Source organism: Mustela nivalis (assembly GCF_964662115.1).
Source record: "Mustela nivalis genome assembly, chromosome: 6".
NCBI lineage: Eukaryota > Metazoa > Chordata > Mammalia > Carnivora > Mustelidae > Mustela > Mustela nivalis.
The window spans coordinates 354,725-361,809 of record NC_139025.1 but is presented as its reverse complement, the minus strand read 5'-3'; the positions used below and the strand labels follow the sequence as shown (position 1 = coordinate 361,809).

The following is a 7,085-nucleotide window of genomic DNA, read 5'->3' as shown; positions in this document are numbered from 1 at the left end:
TTCTGCTCTCCTCTTGCTATTTCCTTCCTTCTGCTCTATTTAGGATTCAGCTGTTGCTCTTTCTCAATAATCTCTAGGTGTAATGTTAGGTTGTTTATTTAAGATTCTTCTTTCTTCTTGAGGTGCTCCTGTATGCTGTATATTTATGTCCTGGGACCACCTTTGCTGCAGAGAAGTTACAGGATGGTAATAAAGGTTTTTTTACTCTTTTCTTCGATTTAATTTTATTTTTTTCAGTGGCGATTTTATACTCGTGTGTGTGTGTGTGTGTGTGTGTGTGTGTGTGTGTGCATGTGTGTGATATTCTGGCTCTGTTGGAGGTTCATGTGATCCACAATGAGTGCCAATGAGATTCTTATAAAAGGTTTGTTGACCTGCATCATGATATTTGTAATTTATTAGTATTTAAGGACAAGAGGAAACTAATGTAACTGACTTTTTTTTTTTTTGCATGTTGGTATATTTTTCTTCTTTCTACAACTAAGATTCTAAGTCAGAGAGTAAATAGGTAAGCACAGAATAATGTCAAGGAGGCTCCCTTGGGGAAACAGCTCTATGGAGAGGAAACCCCAGACCCTGACAGGAAATAAGCCATAGACTCCATGTGCACCTGCTCCTGGGACTAAAGACAGAATTAGTGAGGAGTGTGTACCCTCTGCTGGTCTTATGCCCTTGTAGATTGAGGTTTGTGTCTGGGTTTACACTGCAGTCCCCTCACTGTGTCTCTCGCACAGTAATACACTGCCGTGTCCTCGGTTCTCAGGCTGTTCATCTGCAGATACAGCATGTTCTTGCCGTTGTCTCTGGAGATTGTGAATCGGTCCTTCACAGAGTCTGCATAGTATATGCTATTTCCATCACTCCTAATCCATGCGACCCACTGCAGCCCCTTCCCTGGAGCCTGGTGGACCCAGCTCATGCTGTAGCTGCTGAAGGTGAATCCATAGGCTGCACAGGAGAGTCTCATGGACCCCCCAGGCTTCACTAGGTCTCCCCCAGACTCCACCAGCTGCACCTCACACTGGACACCTGCAGACACAAGACATCCTAGTCAGGAATCCATCACACACCCATGGTTTCTCTCACTCATATCCACTCACATACTCAATGTCTCTTGTTCTCCAGTAATTACCTTTTAAAAGAGCAACAAGGAAAACCCAGCCAAGCACAAACTCCATGGTGAGTTCTGTGTTTTGACCAGATCAGTATATGTGGACACCTGGAAATCGGAGGCCTGGGGCTCCTCTCCCAGCTGCATGGTCCTGGCTGGGCTGTTTTATTCAGTGGAGGGAAGACCCTATTTGCATGTCCTCTGAGTATATAGTTAGCTCCAGACTCAGGTTCAGTTCTTTACAAGTTAAAAACAAAGATTGCATTGTTTCTGGATCGCTTTGTTTAGATGGCACTTTCACAATATGCAGTAATCTTTTTTGGTTGTTTGTTTAAAAAATGCATTTATTGGGTGCCTGGACAGCTCAGTGGATTAAAGCCTATGTTTTTGGCTCAGGTCATGATCCCGGATTCCTGGGATGGAGCCCCCCATTGGGATTCTATTTGGCCAAGAGCCTGCATCACCACCCCCTTCTCTCTGCCTCCCTCTTTGTCTACTTGTGATTTCTGTCTGTCTAATAAATAAATCAAATCTTTAAAAATGCATTTTTGGTAGAAAACATTGGAAAAGGACATCAATATTATAAATTCCCTTTCAGTGTTAAGAATTCTATCAGAGCCAAGTTCAAATATACCTTTAATATGTGAATGAATAAACTTTGTAAAAGTACTAGGATTATCAGTTTCCAAGCTTTCTCTTGTGTTCCATTGTCCTGTGTGTCTGTTTTTATGCCAGCACCATACTGTTTTGATGACAAGAGCTTTGTAATCTAGCTTGAAATTGGAGTGTGGTGAATCCAGGTGGCTTAGTTGCCTGTTTGCTTTCTTTCTTTCATTTTTAAATTTCTTTTATTTTTTTAAATGTCTTTTCAGTGTTCATAATTCTCTGTTTATGCACCACACCCAGTGTTCCATGCAATACGTGCCCCCCTTAGTACCCATCACCAGGGTTACACAACCTCCCACCTCTTTTCCCTCCAAAACACTCAGTAGTTCCTCCGAGTCCACAGTCTCTCATGGTTCATCTCCCCCTCCAATATTTCCCAACTCCCTTCTTCTCTTCATCTACCCATGTCCTCTGTGTTATTTCTTATACCCCACAAGTAAGTAAAAACATGTGATAACTATCTCTGCTTGACTTATTTCACTCAGCATAATCTCTTCCAATACTGTCCATGTTGATACAAAAGTTGGGTATTCATCCTTTCTGATGGAGGCACAGTTGTCCATGTACATATGGACCACATCTTCCTTATCCATTCCTTCATTGAAGGGAATCTGGATTCTTTCCACAGTTTGGCAACTGTGGCCATTGTTGCTATAAATGTTGGGGTACAGATGGCCCTTCTCTTCACTTGATATGTATATTTGGGGTAAATGCCCAGGAGTGTAATTGCAGGGTCATAGGGAAACTCTATTTTTAATTTCTGTTTCTTATTAATATAAAATATACTTTTAATCCTAGGGGTACAGGTCTGCAAAACTATTTTTAGTTTTATAAAGAATCTCTACACTGTTTTCCAAAGTGGCTGCACCACCTTCATTCCAACCAACAGTGTAAGAGGGTTTCCCTTTCTCCACATCTCCAACACTTGTTGTTTACTATGTTGTTAATTTTGTCCACTTTAGCTGGTGTTAAACTGGTGTTAACTCGTGTGAGGTAGAAGTCAAATTCTCTCTATTTGAAGATGACATGGTTCTTTATATGGAAAACCCAAACGACACCACCCCCAAACTACTAGAACTCATACAGCAATTCAGCAACATGACAGGATACAAAGTCAATGTACAGAAATTAGTGGATTTCTTATACAGTAACGATGAAAATACAGAAAGGGAAATTGGAGACTCGATTCCATTTACTATAGCACCAAGAACCATAAGATACCTGGGAATAAACCTAACCAAAGAGGTAAAGGATCTATACTCAAGGAACTACAGAACACTCATGAAAGAAATTGAAGAAGACACAAAAAAATGGAAAACCATTCCATGCTCTTGGATCGGAAGAATAAACATTGTTAAAATGTCTATACTGCCTAGAGCAATCTATACTTTTAATGCTATTCCAATCAGAACTCCACGGGTATTCTTCAAAGAGCTGGAGCAAATAATTCTAAAATTTGTATGGAATCAGAAGAGACCCCGAATCACTAAGGAAATGTTGAAAAACAAAAATAAAACTGGGGACATCACGTTACCTGATTTCAAGCTTTACTACAAAGCTGTGGTCACCAAGACAGCATGGTACTGGCATAAAAACAGACACATGGACCATTGGAACAGAGTAGAGAGCCCAGATATGGACCCTCAACTCTATGGTCAATTAATCTTTGACAAAACAGGAAAAATATACAGTGGAAAAAAGGCAGTCTCTTCAATAAATGTTGCTGGGAAAACTGGGCAGCTATATGTAGAAGAATGAAACTCGACCATTCTCTTACACCGTACACAAAGATAAACTCATAATGGATAACAGACCTCAATGCAATATGGAATCCATCAGAATCCTAGAGGAGAACATAGGCAGCAATCTCTTCGATATCAGCCACAGCCACTTCTTTCATGTATCTCAATGTGATTTTGATTTGAATCTCCCTGACTGCTAATGATGATGAACCTTATTTCATGTGTCTGTGAGCCATTTGTATGTCTTTATTGGAGAAGTGTCTGTTCATGTCTTCTGTCCATTTTTTTTTTTTTTACATCATTATCCATTTAGCGTGTGTTGAGTTTGAGGAGTTCTCTATAGATCTTGGACAGCAATCCTTTGTCTAACATCATTTGTGAATATGTTCTCCCATTCCACGTGTTCCCTCTTTGTTTTGTTGACTGTATCTTTGAAGTACAAAATATATTGATATTGATAAAGTCCCAAGAGTTCATTTTCACTTTTGTTTCCTTTGCCTTTAGAGACATGTCTTGAAAGAAGTTGCAGTGGCTGATGTTTAAGAGGTTATTGCCTATTTTCTCTTCTAAAATTTTGATATATTCCTGCCTCACATTGAGGCCTTTTATCCATTTTTAGTTTATCTTTGTGTATGGTGTAAGATAATGGCCAAATTTCATTCTTCTACACATAGATGTCCAATTTTTCCAGTGCCATTTATTGAAGATACTGTTCCACCCCCACCCCCCCACCCCACTGGATATTTTTTCCTGGTTTGTTGAAGTTTATTTGATTGTAAAGTTGCAGGTCCATTACTGGGCTCTCAGCTTTGTTCCACTGGTCTATGTGTCTGTGTTTGTGTCAGTACCATGATGCCTTTGTGACAATAGGTTTGTAGTATATCTTGAAATCAGGAAACATGATGCCTCCGGCTTGGTTTTCTTTTTCTTTTTCTTTTTTTCTCTTTTTTCTCCAAGTCTTTTTTTAAAAATTAATTTATTTATTTTCAGCAAAACAGTATTCATTATTTTTTCACCACACCCAGTGCTCCATGCAATCCTTGCCCTCTATAATCCCCACTACCTAGTACCACAACCTCCCATCCCCCCCACCACTTCAAACACCTCAGATTGTTTTTCACAGTCCATAGTCTCTCATGATTCACCTCCCCATCCAATTTCCCCCAACTCCATTCTCCTAACTCCCCATGTCCTCCATGCTATTTTTTATGCTCCACAAGTGAAACCATATGATAATTGACTCTCTCTGCTTGACTTATTTCACTCAGCATAATCTCTTTGAGTCCCGTCCATGTTGATACAAAAGTTGGGTATTCATCCTTTCTGATGGAGACATAATACTCCATAGTGTATATGGACCACATTTTCCTTATCAATTGGTCCATTGAAGGGCATCTTGGTTCTTTCCATAGTTTGGCGACCCCAGTGGGCTTTGCTGCTATAAACATTGGGGTACAGATGGCCCTTCTTTTCACAACATCTGTATCTTTGGGGTAAATAACCAGGAGTGCAATTGCAGGGACATAGGGAAGTTCTATTTTTAATTTCTTGAGGAATCTGCACACTGTTCTCCAAAGAAGCTGCACAACTTGCATTCCCACCTTCTTTCAAGATATGTCTCCAAGGGCAAAGGAAACAAAAGCAAAAATAAACTTTTGGGACTTCATCAAAATCAAAAGCTTCTACACAGCAAAGGAAAGAGTCAAAAAAAAAAAAAAACAGAGAGGCAAACCACGGAATGGGAGAAGATATTTGCACATGACAGTACAGACAAAATGTTGATATCCAGGATCTATAATAAACTCCTCAAACACAATACACACAAAAGAGGCAATCATATCAAAAAAATGGGCAGAAGATATGAACACACACTTCTACATTGAAGACATACAAATAACAATCAGACACATGAAAAAATGTTCATCATCATTAACCCTCAGGGAGTTTCGAATTAAAACCACATTGAGATATCACCCTGCACCAGTTAGAATGGCCAAAATTAACAAGACAGGAAGCAACATGTGTTGGAGGGGATGTGGAGAAAGGGAACCCTCTTACAGCTTGGTTTTTCTTTTTCAACATTTCCTTAGCAATTTAGAGTGTTGTCTGATTCCATACAGGTTTTGGGGATTTTTTGTTCCAGCACAAAGTAATGAAAAATGTTCTATGCTCATGGATTGGAAGAATAAACATTGTTAAAATATCTATACTGCCCAGAACAATCTGTACTTTCAGCGCCATCCCGATGAAAATTCCATCGGCATTTTTCAAAACAAGGACTTTCAATGACACACACGATCAAGCTGATTTCTTATATTATGCTTTAAATTATTTTAATTTAAATTAAGTTCAGTTAACACGCAGGGAATTACTGGTTTCAGAGGTAGATTTAGTGATTCATTGGTTGCATATAGGACTGAATGCTCATTCCATCAAGTACTGTCCTTAATGTCCATCAGCCAGTTACCCCATCCCCCACAGCAACCTCCAGTTTAAACTCAAAATTTTGACTATAATTTGAGGATTTGGATTGGGGAATGTCCATCCTAGAATTATAGCTTTATTTATTTATTTTATCACAACATTATCTGCTTAAATTCTTTTTTTTTTTTTTTGCTTAAATTCTTTTTAAAATTATTATTTTTTAATTTATTTTTCAGCATAACAGTATTCATTATTTTTGCACCACACCCAGTGCTCCATGCAATCCTTGCCCTCTATAATACCCACCACCTGGTACCCCGACCTCCCACCCCATGACCTTCAAAACCCTCAGATTGTTTTTCAGAGTCCATAGTTTCTCATGGTTCACCTCCCCTTCCAATTTTCCCCAACTCCTTTCTCCTCTCCTTCTCCCCATGTCCTCCATTAAAATTATGTTCAGTTATCTACCATATAGTCCATCATTAGTTTTTTTACATCATTAGTTTTTGATGTAGTGTTCAACAATTCATTATTTTTGTATAACTGCCACTGCTCCTCCCAGCATGTGCCCTCCTTATCTCCCATCCCCAAGTTACGCCATCCTCTGACCCCACCCCTCCAAAATCATGTTTGTTTCACAGAGAAACATATTGATTTCTGATTTTATTTATTTGGGGATTTCTCTTATCTTTTTGATAAATCTAGGCAGAGGTTTCTAAATTTTATTTTATTTTTTTCCAAAGAACTAGACCTTGGCTTTTTAATCTGTCCTTTCATTTTTTGGTTTTTATATTATTTATTTCTGCTCTAGTCTTTAGTATTTCCTTCTTTCTGCTGTATTTAGTCATTGTACATTCTCTAGCTTCTTTAGATGTAATGTTAGGTGGTGTCTATTATATTTCTCTTGAATCTTGAGGTCTTCTTGTATTCTGTGTATTTCTGTCTTAGGACCACCCTTGCTAATTAAGTAAAAGTAATGAAGGTTTTATACTTTTGTGTGAGTGTGTGTGGGTGAGTGTGTTTAATGCTCAGTCTCCACATCCACAACATACCTAGTGGGGTTTCACTTCTTTCTGATGTTGTCACTAACATTGATGCTCTGAAATTTGTTTAAGACAGTGACACCCCCCTCCAAAGACCCT

General features: G+C 38.9%; 1 long non-coding RNA gene across 1 annotated transcript; it reads right to left on the bottom strand.

Annotated features, from left to right (window-relative positions):
- Positions 1-724: 724 nt before the first annotated feature.
- Positions 725-1,348, bottom strand: LOC309868004. The gene is made up of 2 exons (XR_014313446.1): positions 1,133-1,348; positions 725-1,029 (listed from the first exon to the last, which is right to left on the bottom strand). It is a non-coding gene; the product is annotated as an uncharacterized lncRNA (long non-coding RNA).
- Between the last annotated feature and the right edge of the window lie 5,737 nt (positions 1,349-7,085).